The sequence below is a fragment of the Furipterus horrens genome, unplaced genomic scaffold, assembly GCF_987537825.1.
Source record: "Furipterus horrens unplaced genomic scaffold, mFurHor1.1.pri manual_scaffold_5, whole genome shotgun sequence".
NCBI classification, from domain to species: Eukaryota; Metazoa; Chordata; class Mammalia; order Chiroptera; family Furipteridae; genus Furipterus; species Furipterus horrens.
Genome location: NW_028327175.1, coordinates 54,773,670 through 54,788,084, shown reverse-complemented (window position 1 = coordinate 54,788,084; position 14,415 = coordinate 54,773,670). Strand labels below are relative to the sequence as shown.

Below are 14,415 nucleotides of genomic sequence, written 5' to 3'. Positions count from 1 at the left end.
AATGAGTTTCAAAGGTAATAAAAGCCCACGAGATAAAAGGCCTTAGGCCTGGTACCATGGTTGGTTGCGCGGTCCACAGCAATCATTCCCGGGAAGAAATGAAGGTTGTTTTCCTGAAAGATGACTAGAAGGGACCTTAAGGCACAATGGAAAACTAGAAGGATTTGGAAAAGACAGGTGTGTACAGGCAAGGCTGAATGCCAGGTATGTGGCTCAGCTTCTGTGCCCTGAAGGGCAGACTGAAGGTCACCCTAAATGTTCCTTGTGTAAGTTCCAGCAAAGCAGAACTAAAGATCATAAGTGATCATTTGCTGCTCTTGTTGTGTTTATGCAAATGAACAGGATAAATTAAAAATGGACTTAATGCAGTCCTTTTAATGACAAGGAAGGTAACCTTAGGGAGAAAAATCATTATTCAAGGAAAATCACAATGCTCAGTGGTAGACTATAAAGTAGTGCAGCTAACTGTCTTTAAAGTTTCTTTTCATTTAAAATATGTTTTCACTTGAAAGTTAAACTATGTCTGTGGCATTATCAAAGATGTTTAAGTTACAGGCAAGAAGAATGTCAAATGCCTTGCAATTGGGTGTCTTTCCAATAAGACAGTCTTACAGATTTAGAGACTTGTTTGTGGGTTATGTTACATAAATTAACATGTGTTTTCTGTTTTCAAAGGGCATAAGCCTATGACCTCATTACCTGAATGATTATCTGTACATATAGGCCTCACTTAATCCTGTCTGCAATGCTGCCTCCTGAGACTCAACGGTTTGGCTGAACTAAGTGGCTGGGTTGGTGAAGAATGGGGTGGTCTGTGGGTTTCACTTTAAAACTGGTTTCTCTTTTCTATCCTAATGGCTTGGTCCCAAAGGGTCCAGAGGGGGAAAACCTAAAATATTTCCCTCAGCCCAAACTAAGTATAATGGGCAAAAGGGTTTTGGACAGGTGAGATGTGCTTGGCACACCTTCTTCCAAAGAAGCCCCCCTTTTGTTTTCCCTAATACGGGACATTGAAAAATTAATCCCTGACTTTTGTCATCTAGTAGTTATGGACTGAATGATGTCTTTTAACCCTTTTGCCAAATCTGTTGCCCGCAGAATACAACAAGGATGCCAGTCTGTTAAATCAAGCATGCTGTTGTCCGGGGACAGTCAACTGACCTGGAGTCTGCATGATCCTTCCCCACGTGGGAAGGCCACCCTCCCCTCCACACCCGCACTCTTATTAAAGATTTCTGGACCCAAGTGTAGGTAGGACAATGACCATGTCCAGCTTGAAGAAGTTAGAGGAGCTTGAGACCTTCGCCCATTGTCCTTTATAAGGTTATAAAGGGTCTTAATATCTGAGAGGGAGGGATTGTTATTTTTTTTGTTAAAATAATTAATTAATCAGTTATTTATTAAAAAAAGAAGAAGAATATATGAAAAGGTGAAGCGGGAGAGCTTGTATGTATGAACCATGGGCATAGATTTGGTGGGGGATTGCTGGGGGAAGGGGGGTGCTGGGTGAAGGGGAGCAAAGGAGAAAAAATTGGAATTATTGTAACAATATAACCAATAAAATATAATAAAAAAAAAAGACTATAGTACATTTGCACAATGGAATACTACATAGAAGAGAGAAAGAAGGGATTTCTGCATTTGGGGACATCATGGCTGGGGCTGGAGTATATTATGATAAGTAAAATAAGCCATTCAGTGAAAGACAAATGTCATATGATCTCACCTATAAGAGGAATCTCATGAACAAAATAAACTAATGACCAAAATAGAACCAGAGGCATGAAAACAAGGAATGGACAGTGATCAGAGGGGAAAGGATAGGGGGATAATATTGGAAAGAAGGGGAAAGGGAGTAGTCAAGGAACATGTATGAATGACCCATGGTCATGGACAACAGTGTGGAGACTGACGGTGAGAGAGGGATGTGAGATGGTTAGAGGAGGGCAAAGGGGAAAATGTTGGGAAAACTGTAATAAGATAACAATAGAAAAAATTAAAATAACTCTCCTTAGTGAAATTTCAAGACTTCTAACAGTGAACAGTTCTTTTAAATATGTGGTATTCTTACATGATAGTTTCAAAAAATCTGACATGGTAGGTAAAGAATGACAGTTTTTGAAAGACAAAATTTTTAGGAATTATCACAGAACCATTTATTGGAAGCATTTTGCTATTTTTTAGGTTGCACATGTTCATATTCCTCTTTTCTGCAATAAAATAGCTCAATTTGATATTATTACTTCTGAGTAACCCCTGAATTTCTTATATAAGCTGTTCTTATGATTTATGACAATGATTGCCCAAATCTTTTCTCAGTCACCCTCATAAATAGGCACAAGAAATCCATGTATTTTCTATTCAAAAAATTAATGGGATATTTTAATAAAGACAACAGTAAAAATACAAACATCATAAATTATAAGACAATGTTTTCATATAACCCCCTCACTTAGGAGCAAGTTTTTGTACAAATTTTATTTTTTCTTTAACATAAGGCTTTGATTTGAGTTCTGTGGCTGCCATAAATATATTCATTCATATCTTTGGCATCAAAAAGCATAATTGACTGACACCCAGGCTGCTGGATTTTGAGATTTATCTACATATTCCAGCAAAAATATTTTTCACACTGATGACTGAGCATGGCAGCAGGGTTATACTCAGGCTCCTTTTGGAAGATACAAGTCTACTCTGATGGGCAACTTTGCCTTGAAGACTCCTCAACAACCTTACTGAACACTGTAGAACCAAACTGCAGTCTAAGACTACTCTGTAAACTTCCTTCCTTCCCTCTCTCTTTCACAAGGGTCAGAGCATCATCGTAGTCTATCACAGCACCACCTGCCCTCTTGCCCTTTTAATTTTCCCTCACAGTCATCTTCCTAATAAATCATTTTAATATTTTTTCTATATCAAAGTCTGTTTCTCGGAAGACTTGAACTTACACAAGCCCTGATGAGAATGTATCTCATTCCATCACACACACACACACACACACATGCTTATTAGATAAAATAAATGTGCAGAAGTAAAAACAAAATATATCTATATATATTTTAGTGGAAATAAATCATACTTAACCTAAAATATTCCAGGAAATGGAGATTCCAGTTATTAATGTATATTAAATATTCTAGTAAATGTTTGTATTTATTGAGTTTTAGAGATCATTCATATACAAGTGAGTTGTTTAGGGAAGTTTTCTTAATGCTTATTTGATAAGTTCATAGCAAAGTTTATAATACCTCATGACACATAGCAAGAGACATAATACTACTTTTCTTCGTCCTTGGGAAATGTGCACAAAATACCTAAAGTTAAGAGGAAAAGATGAAAAGTGTTCCTAAAAATTGCAGGTTTCACCATCACAGATTATATCTGTATTCTGTCACTTCTGCTACCTTAACTAATCCACACTATTTTTTCCAAGTAAACTTTGGTTTCTTATCTGAGTCATGCACTGTTTGGAAACAGGAATAGGAGCAAAAATTGACAAGCCACTGTAAAGTGATATGGTATCAGGAAGGTTTAAAACCACTCTACCTTCTGTTTCAATTACCAGTGACAAGTTAGGCATAAAACATGTCATAGGAAATTCACTTGTTGGATTAATTTGTCTCATCCCTGTTGAAAAACAATAGTTCATATCAGGATTTGTTGCCTAGAGAAAATGCAAATCAAGCTTGTCTAGTTTTGAGGACATTTATAATCCCAAATAAAACTACTAGTTAATGGGAGAAAAGTCATGACACTTTCCATGAAGTTAAAAAAATATTAAATAAGCAATCTGTGAAATTATCCAACCACTTATGATTGTGATAAAGCACAATGATATTCTATGATATAATTAAATTCTGTGATTTTTTAAGCATAGGAATTTCTCTCTGATTATGGAAAATATAACAACAATGACATTAAGAGTAATTCCAAAAAGAGAGGCTAGAATAAGGAAATGAATAACCCTTGGAGAATTTGAGATGTATATCTGGAGGATCAAATACAGGTAGTGGAACAGGTGTGAAATTTCATAAAGAGTATTTTTAGGAAATAATATTGAAAAAGATAGTTAAATACCATTCATGGAAGATGATGAATGTCATAATAAAGAGTACACTTCTTATTGTTTAAACCATGGTTCCCCAGTCAGGAGGAGGTGTAGTATCTCAAGGAATGCACTATTGTTGAATGCTTCTGAGAGGTCTAGAAGGAAAAGAATGCAAAAAAGAGAGAGAGAGAGATTGAATTCAGTGAATAACAATGCCATTATTTTTTACCACAACAATGATTGTGATAATTTATCTTCATTCACCTCATTTAATTATCTTAATAGCCATGAGAGTTAAATATGATGTTATTCATTCTGCCTGTGAGGAACAGCAGTTTGGCAGGATTAATTAACTTTTTTAGTGCTTTGTCAAGTAGCTGGGTCTGGATTCAAACACAGTCCTTAGGGCTTCAAAGCCTATTTCTTAACCGTTGCTATTTCACAAAATTTGTGACTTTCCACAAAACCTGTATTAACTGGTTAAGGGGTTAAGAAGTGAGTAGGTGGTCAGAAAATAAAGCAACTAGAGAACTTCTTTTGGGAGAATCTGGGATTAATAAGGAAAAGGAAGAAAGTTGGAGAGGGTAACAGGAGCAAAGTGGTTCAGCTGTTTGCAGAGCAGTGTGTATCCCTTCTCTCCAGGCTTGCTTTATTGCACACTGCCCATTTAGCTGTGAATTCTAACCTCTTGCCAATATTTGTTCTCCTCTGTTTTTCTTCTTTCTTTTCTGTCTGTACTTGGACTCTGCCCATTTCAAATATCACTAAATTTAATATGAGCCATAGGGTTAACATTATTTAACCCATAACATATTTGTACCTTAGCCAGATATTCTCATCTTTTACCAGAAATCGAGGGATATGGCCCTATATTTCAATTATTATATAAATTTCTGTAATGCAATTTGGAGCAAGATGCATTGTCTTTCTTCCTAAACAGAATACAGAATGGATGAGGTTTTTTAGTACATGTAGTTTTTAAGAAAAAGCACCAGACCTAATGTCAATGCAAATTTTCACCAACTGAGAAAAAAACTGGAAGGAAAAAACAATCTTCTGTGAGAAGGAGGCATAATTTGAGGAAGACACTGGGAATGTGAGAGCTGAGGCCAAAAATATGGGAGCTAAGACCCATACTATAGCCTTTTGTGGTTTCCTGTTGCCGGTCAATACTTACCTCAAGTCAGGTAGCATGGGCACAAAGCATCGGTGCAGTCTGGAGTTGCCTACCTCCTCCAGCTCCCCCAAAACCCAGCAGAGAGAATGACCACAGGAAAGGGAGATTCCTATTCAGGAAGGACTGGGGCCTTCACCCCTTTCATCTTTGCACCTTTTCCCTGCCAAAGAATCAGACATTTTGAGGGAAAACCTAATGTTTTTGAAACTCAGTAGGGTAGAATATAAATGCAATTGTTAAGAAAATATGATGTTCTATTTAAGAACGCCTTCTATTTTTTCATAAAAGAAGACATTATTTTTACAGAACAGTCCAGTGCTGTTGCTGCTGACAGGAGATTGCTCTACATGATGATTGACAGATCTGGCTGTTGTTCTGGCTCTGCCACCTACAACACATGGTTCCCAAGGTTGCCAAGCTTCTCCGCATGAAGCCACAGAAGGGAAATGTATGGGTGATGATAGACAGATTACTTTTATGAGTATGTTCTAGAAGTGGTATTTCTACTTTTACTTTCAGTCCTCCAGCTAACATAATACACCTAAGTGCAAAGGACGCTGTAAATGTGTGGCCACAACAGAGGGAGTGACTTTGGTGATCAGCTGCCAGTCTCCACACCAGAGAGGAAGAAAACAATACTTTAAAGATGTCAGCTATAGTGTTTATCTTTTTGAGACAAAAACTGTTTTGAATTAATGGAAAATGTTAACAGGCATTTTGTCTTTGCAAAAGACAAGCAAAATTGCATGCTGTCATGGAGTAATTCAAGCTAAACTACTTTACGCAATAATTTTGAAGTATATCTTAATTGTGGATTATTTGAATTTCTACAGTTTATTAAGATTTTTGAATGAAGATGGGCAAGAAACTGGGAGTATAAAATAGTATTTTTCTTCAGCACTGCAGTAATCAGGAGAAGATGAAGGAAGAAGTCAGTTTCCAAACATCACCATTGCGGGAGATAAACTGGTCCTTACCATCTGACAGCAGGAGAATGGACAGTAAGGCAACAGAGAGCCAGGAAGACTCACCCTGCAAAGACTCATCATTCGTGGTACCGAGGAGAATTTATGGCCCCTGTCTGCTGCTAACATTTTCTTTTCTGAGCTGTAGTTTCTTCCTGCTATCTCCAAACTTTCATTAAAGTTAGGTTCAAAGTTGCAACTTGGACTAAGAGAAATGTTGTGGAATTAAGGGAGAAATATGCTCGGCGTTTGGAATGAAGAATTATGCACAGACCAAGGGCAGACTGAATCAGGAGCAAGAAACTAGGTAACCTTCTGGGGCTGGAACATGAACCACAACACTTTTGCTAGTGGTTAGAAGTTTGTGGTCCAAAAATATTTAGAGACGGGAACTCAATTAAAACCTTAAACTTTCTGTAGTAATGCATTCTTAAAAATAATTTTACACATTCTTAAAGATATTTTTCTTGTTTATGAAAAAGGGCTTATCCTTTGATGGTGTAATATCTAAGAGATATCAAGGTTAATATATTTATATTACAGAATATAAACACCTGATTCCAGTTCTATTATTGGAGTTAATTTTCCCTATGAAATTAGCAACAAACTTCATGGCTCTGACTCTACTTGGTTAAAATAATGGAATAACGCCTAATTTATACTTTATTTTCTGATAATATAAAACATATAAATGTTCTTTGGGAGTACTAAAGTAATATACAAATATAAGAGATAAACATTTATGTTGAAAATCATATATATTCCTATATAATAATAGTTCATTATCTAATAAAAGTCAATCTTCTTTTTTATATATTATGCATTAGATGGTTTATCTATCCCTGCATCACAGAAATCAGTAACAACATTTTCATGTTGAATAAAAGAAAATTTGGCCTGGAAATAACTTTTATTTATTTTTCATTGGCTCAAATAAGAAAAGGTTGGGTTATCTTTGCTATAAGAGAAACAATAAGTCTATGCTGAATCACCAAGCTAAATAGTAGAGGTTTGAATCAGAATTGCATCCAGCCTGTTTGAAAGGTTAAAGTCTGCTTAAAGCCATAAAAATAATTTAAATTAAAATATAAAATTTGCTCTTACCACATACTGTATACTTTCAAGTCAAAAGCACAAAATGTTCATTTACAAACATTATTGAGTTATCAAAATTCAATGCAAAAATATGATATTTAGGTAGAAAAGGTCAGATTAGAAAAAGAAAGAGTCTCAAAAACTTGAAATGTCAAGATTTTGGAGAAAACTACAAAATGTTTAAGCATACTATTTGATCGACTGAATCTGTTTCTTATGACGTATAAGAAAAAGGCAATATAGCTCATTTTGACATAGCTTTTAGTAAAAGGTGTAATGGATAAATTCTTTCTAGAGAATAGTATTTGCAAGGTAGGGTATTAAAGGGTGTGTTTAAAGTATGAATTTAAGTAGTAAATGCTACTTCTGGATAAGCTTAGAAATTTTTTTTTAGTCATTTGGCATTCTGGAATTTTTATTACAATGATATTTCAATTAATATTAAAATATACATAGAATTTTATAGCTTTCTTCTTTTAAATGTAAAATTATGTTGATTGTAATTAAAAAGATTAGTTAAGCTACATAATGTTGTGCTTTGAGGAAAAGCAGAATAAGCAAATTGAAAGTACAAATTAATAAATTTATGAAAATCAAATAGTCATCTCAATTATAGGTAATTTTATTAGCAAATTAGGTCATTAATTGGAGTAGTGCTAATGAATAAACTTGATTTCTACAACCTTATAATTTCTGTTTCACTTTTGAATGATGCCTCTCTGACTCTGATGGAATTCACAATCTCTTCTACATGGATTGTAAGTATTCAAAATTCAGTATCTTGACTTTAAGGTATATTGATTCTGGATAACCTCAAAGTTCACTGAAAAAGGAGAAAGAAAATTAAAGCAAAATGTGACAAGAAGTATGTTTGCTCTTTCATGGAAGGAGATTCCAGGTAAGGAGTAAAGTATTGGAAGAAAAAGGGAAGCAGTTTGTCCCATGAAAGGTTATTATCCATTTTCACTTATGATGTATGTTCTATAGAACATCAGATCAACAAAAAATGCTGCCTGAAATTTTACAATATTTTTTCTTTGTGTTAAGAAAAGCAAGGTTTTAATATGTAACTTATTAATGATTGATATCTCTTTAATGCATAATTCATATCATTTCCCAAGCAGAGATTTATACACTGTGAAGGAACTGAAGAAACACTTGATGGCCTAAAGGAAAATTAAAGAGAGAGTAGTATAAAGTAGGAATAAAATTCTACCTAAAGGAAATAATATTCTTTCTGATTCACTATTTCTTCTAGAGGTATCAGTAGAGAAGTTGGATTAAACTAACAACAAATTTTTCTGGGCTTAGCAAGTTTACTTTCTCTCTTTCCCTTCATTTTAAGAAAAATTAATCAAACAGAAATCCAAAAAAAATTGTTAAACTGGAAGGATATCTTCCTGATTGATAATATTGCATACAGAATTCAAATTCTTAGGTATCACCTTTATCAAGAACATCAACTTGTTTAAAGTAGTATGTCTCTAGAGGTACAAAGAACTCACACTGGGAAAACTTTTGTTTAGAAATATGGATTCATTCTGCAGGAGTGGTAGAATATAGGTGGGCTTTGAAGAGAGAAAGGATGAAAGGAAGGAAGAAAGAAAGAGAGAGAGAGAGAGAGAGAGAGAGAGAGAGAGAGAGAGAGAGAGAGAGAGAGAGAGAGAGAGAGAGAGAGAGAGAGAGAGAGAAAGAAAGAAAGAAAGAAAGAAGAAGAAAGAAAGAAAGAAAGAAAGAAAGAAAGAAAGAAAGAAAGAAAGAAAGAAGAAGAAAGAAAGAAAGAAAGAAAGAAAGAAAGAAAGAAAGAAAGAAAGAAGAAGAAAGAAAGAAAGAAAGAAAGAAAGAAAGAAAGAAAAAGAAAGAGAGAAAGAAATTAAAGAGAACAAAAGAGGGAAAGAGGGAGAGAAAGAGATGCTCTCCTTTGCAGAGATATTTTGTCACTACTTGAACCAGTGTCCCCACCCTTGTCCACTAGCTTCCCAAACCAGTCTCGCTCTTCTGATAACAACTTTACTTAATTTTTCAAATTCCTCATTATTCAATCACCTCATAGGAAATTTACTTAGCTTCCCTTTCCCCGACCTAGACAGTAGGCCTTTCCTGAATCTTAAGTTTTCCCAATGGAATATGAACTCCATAAGAGCAACCGCTATATTTTAAAGTTATAGATGCTCAGTACCAGAAATTATGGTTGGCGTGGTAAATGTATAATCAAGATTGAATATATAGATAAAAGACTCAATGAATATGCTTTGGATTTCCTCCCCTTACAAATTCATCTTATTCTTCAAGATCTAGTTTTAATTTCCCTCACAGGCAATTTCCTTTTGGCACTGTATACATATCACTACCATCATACTGGTTTTCTCTCATGATGTTGCCAGTTGACTGTATTTCTACTTAATTGGAAATATTAATGGGTTTTTACCTTTCTCCCCCAGATACCTAATAATAGCACATAATAGGTATTACAGATGTGCATAAAAGTAGTGAAGATGAATAGCACAAGTGAAAATTGTTTATGCAAAAGTGTTGCTTTCTAACTGATGATTTTTGTACAATTTGCTTAGAAGTAGGAATTCACAGCTAGTAAGCTTGAAAGAATGTTGTATTTGAGAAGAAATGTTGGGGGTGTATTAAAATATCCTGGTATAATGGTGCACTTACCTACTTGTATATGTAATTCTATCTTTTTGGTTGGTTTGTTTTATATCTTTTGAAGTTATGGTATTAGATATATACCCAATTAGTATCATTATACATTTTCAGTGAAAACATATTTCATCATCACATGGTGATCCTTAATACGAAGTTTAAATGCAATCAGTAAACCAGAAACCACAGTAAGTAACTCAGAGGGAATTTAAAACCAAGAATTACCTTACATGGGAATAATAAGGGGATGTTGAGGCAGCCTGTGAATTAACAATAGAAGAAAATCATGGCCATGCTAGAATGGCGGGAAGGAGGCAGGAGCTGAAGCTACCTGAGTCCAGGAGCCAGGCTGGATCTGTCCAGCCAGAGCTTCAACTAAGAGGAAAAGGTATGACTGGAGAACACATAACCTAAGACACAGAGAAAGAGAGAGTGGTCGAAACACCCTAGTTCTTTCTTTTCTGTCCACCTCAGTCTATTGTTGATGCTGCCCTTTGATTAGGTGACAGAGCCTGTATCAATCAATAACCATAGTCAGGGGGGACAAGGAATGGATCCATGAGAACACTAGACAGATTCAAGCACCTCCTCCTTATTTCTAGTGTAAAAATATGAAGCATATTTATTGATATTAAAAGTATTTTGGTAAATTTTTGTTTGAAATACTTTTTTCATCATTTGACATTCAGCTGGTTTTCATTCTTATTTTAAATGTAGATTTTGGCAAATAATATATCATTGGATTTCCCTTATTCTCTCTCTGAAATTTTATTGTGACTTAAGTATTTTGTTTTTTATAATATTCATATTTATTTATACCATAATTTTAATCTACTTTCCATGTACTCTGCCTTATGTGAATTTATTTTATCTAGCCCCATCTTCTTTTACATTAAATGATTTTATTTTAACATCCCATAGTTTTCCTCAACTGCGTTGGGAGTTTTACATGCTATGTACTTATTGGTTACAATGGTACATTTTAAATGTTCAAAATCTAAATGTAAATTTACAGTTAATTTTTGCTCCTCTTGAAATGTCAAAATCTAAAGTTATTTTTATTTTAATAATTTCCCTAAAAATGAAAGGACTTTAATTCCAGTTGCAGTCTAATCTGATTTATAATTACAATTATTACATATGTTAGTTTAACATTATTTTAACCCTACATAATACTAATATTTTTGTTTTATTTTGTCAGTATTTGGACAGATATACCTAAATGCTTATCAATGTGTTTCTGCTCTTCATTTCTTTATATATCACAGGCTTAATTTCCTATTTCTGAAGAACATTTTATACAATTTTGTATTGGTGGCAAGCTTGAATAATAAAATAGCTACATGTTATTTGAATTTCTATACTTAGTTATATATATTATTTTCCTTAGTCACCCCAGTTTACCTTAATCATTTATATCATCAGAAGCTAAAGTAATGATTAATGTCATATTTTGCAAAATGCAGTTTATAAATTATCCTTTGTTTAAAGAACAGACTTTCCATTAATGACCGTTTTGTATTAGACTTTATTTTCCTCCCATAGGGAAAGCTAAATAGGACAATTAAGAAAAAATAATTTAATAGCCTCTAGTATTTCATATCACCAGGGAGGAAAAAGTGGCCCATTCCTATCATTATAGTGCAAATATCCATTTGGGCCTTAAATGGCGTGAAATCACAGAACAGAATATTTCACTTAAAGCAGAATCTGCTGAGATTTTCATATGACAACCCTCTGGGCAGAATTAGGGTTTACTCGAGTGAGCTATTAAATACAGTTAATCTTTCTAGGTAATTGCAATTGTTGCTCTGGCTGTGTCTCAGAATAGGTAATTAGAGATAATTTGGGGATTATGAGTATTGCCATTTTCTATACTGGTAGTAGAGATAGTCTACCACTAGTTAAATTATCCTTCTCAATTGTGCCTTTTATCTATCAATAAGAAATACAGTAAATAAGATTGAAAAGGAAAGTCTATAAGATAATTTAGTGTGGATATAATTTATTTTGGAGGCATTGTCTATCTAATAAAAACAGTGCATAAAGATGTACCAGTTATTCCTTATTCTTTGTCATCATTTTAGTGTTTACAAAATATAAAAGGATGCTTTGGTTAAAAGTATACTGTTCCTTTTCAGGTAGTTTGGCCTGAGGTACAAAAAACTTTACAAGAAAGATTTACAGGCAATCAGGTTATACTATGACATTGAGAGTTTATAAATAAAGTGTTTACAAGGCAATATATTTGGTTCTTAAAAGAGTAGTAAAAATAATTTCGTCAGGTATAAATTTTTTATTCACATATATATTAAATGATATGTAATTATTATAGAGTCATGTACCATAAATACTATTACTAATTCTGTTTACTTTCAAGATGTATAGCAGTTATACTTTTAAATTTTATGTTTCTTTTATATGGCAAATACATATTTAAATAGATATTTTGTGGTTTATCCAGCATTTCAGTAAGTTACATAGTCAATAAGGTACATCTGGAATAAAGTAATAAGTTAGAGACTACACAGATGGTAGCCATAATCTTCACTTATCATTCTCTGACATGTGGCAGAGAGGATTAGACATCTGATATGTTTAATAAAGAAATGCATGGATTGTCATACCAATAATAGGAACTTCTGTCATCCATCAACCTTCATTTTCTTTCAGTGTCAAAGTTGGCTCTAAGGGTATCTGAGAATAAAGTGTCTTATAATTTATCGTCCCTTCAATGTTTTATTTATACTTTTCTCTTTTCAGTATCTAACTAGGGTCAGTCTGTCAAAGCCCATATCCCAAGCAGTGATGTGAAATGGTCTTTAAAGTTTAAAGATGTGACTGGTGATGTCCCTTTAGACAGCAGTAAGACTCACCATCTGTTGGGTCATATTTTTAGTCACATTGAAAAATGGAGATTTGCCATGTGGGGAGGATTCATTTTTGTCAAGACCCATTTAGCCACACTTTTTACTCTAGTTAAGAGGCGGAGTTCGAGTTCAATCGGCAGCAGGAGAGGAGAGCGGAGAGCGGAGAGCTGACCCAAGAGAGCCCTGAGCAGCACCACCGCCTCTGGCCTAGTTACCATCACACCCCGGGAGGAGCCTTAGCTACCACAGCCAGGCCCCAGTCACCATCACCGCAACAGGGGCAGTGAGGCCAAGACCCAGCAGCTGCCTGCTGTCCCCACCCTCAGGGCCACTGACATCAAGCCCAGCACTGTAGGCAGTAGCTGCGTTGAGAGAAGGCCCGAGCGGCCTCACTTCTGCAATACCTTCCAGGAGGGACAAAAAGGTCATCAAAACGAAGGTTTGGGGAGCAGCAAAATGATTCAGTGGAAAAATGGATATGGTTTTATCAACAGGAATAACACCAAGGAAGATGTATTTGTACCCCAGACTACCATAAAGAAGAAGAACCCCAGGAAGTACCTGCGCAGTGTAGGAGATGGAGAGACTGTGGAGTTGGATGCTGTTGAAGGAGGAAAGGGGGCAAACGAAGCAAATGTCACAGGTCCTGGTGCAGTTCCAGTGCAAGGCGGTAAGCATGCAGCGGACCGCAGCCATCATAGATCCTATCCGCATCCTAGAGGCCCTCCACGCAATTACCAGCAGACTTAGCAGGACAGTGAGCGTGGAGGAAAAGGAAGGGCTGGGAGAGCGCGCTCGGAGGCCAGGCCCTAAGTGCCTGTGGCAAGCATGGCTCCTACTTACTACACGGGAGACCCTACAGGCTGCCACAGTGGCATTCCAGCTGTACCGTGCAGGCAGAAGTGATGGAGGGGTGCTGGACAACAACGTAGACCAGTGAGACAGAATATATATCAGGGCTACAGACCGCAATTTCTCAGGGGCCCTCCTCACCAAAGACAGCCTAGACAGAATGGCAATGAAGAAGATAAGGAAAATCAGAGATGAGACCCAAGATCAGCAGCCATCTCACCATCCCTACCGCTGCAACTTCAAATACCGATGCAGACGCCCAGAACACCCTAAACCACAAGACAGCAAAGACATAAAAGCAGCTGATCCACCAGTTAAGAATTCTTCCACTCCTGAGGCTGAGCAGGGCGGGGCTGGGGAAATGCTGGCTTATCATTTCCGCAATAAGAAATGAAAAAAGGATTGGAGCTGAAGATGTTAAGTGCTTGCTCTTTGCCTGTTGACCAGATGACTAAAACTATCTATATTATCTATGCAGCATGGGGTTTTTATTTTTATCTAAAGACATCTCTTTCTTGGTAATGACAAATGTAGGGTTTGTTTGCTTTTTAATAATAAAGATGGTTTTTCTCAACACACTTTAAAGGGTTTTAAGTTGTTTAATATCTGGTTGAATTAAGATTTTTAAGAACTCATTTTTAATTTGTAATAAAAGTTTACAACATGATTTTTTCAAAAAAGTCAACAAACTGAAGGCTCCTGTTAACAAAGATCTTAAATAATAATAATAATAAAGTGGCCACTTATCACTGA

General features: G+C 35.4%; 1 pseudogene; it reads left to right on the top strand.

Annotated features, from left to right (window-relative positions):
• The first annotated feature begins 1,883 nt into the window (after positions 1–1,883).
• On the top strand, positions 1,884–14,056 carry LOC150008648 (Y-box-binding protein 1 pseudogene; annotated as a pseudogene).
• The last annotated feature ends 359 nt before the right edge of the window (positions 14,057–14,415 follow it).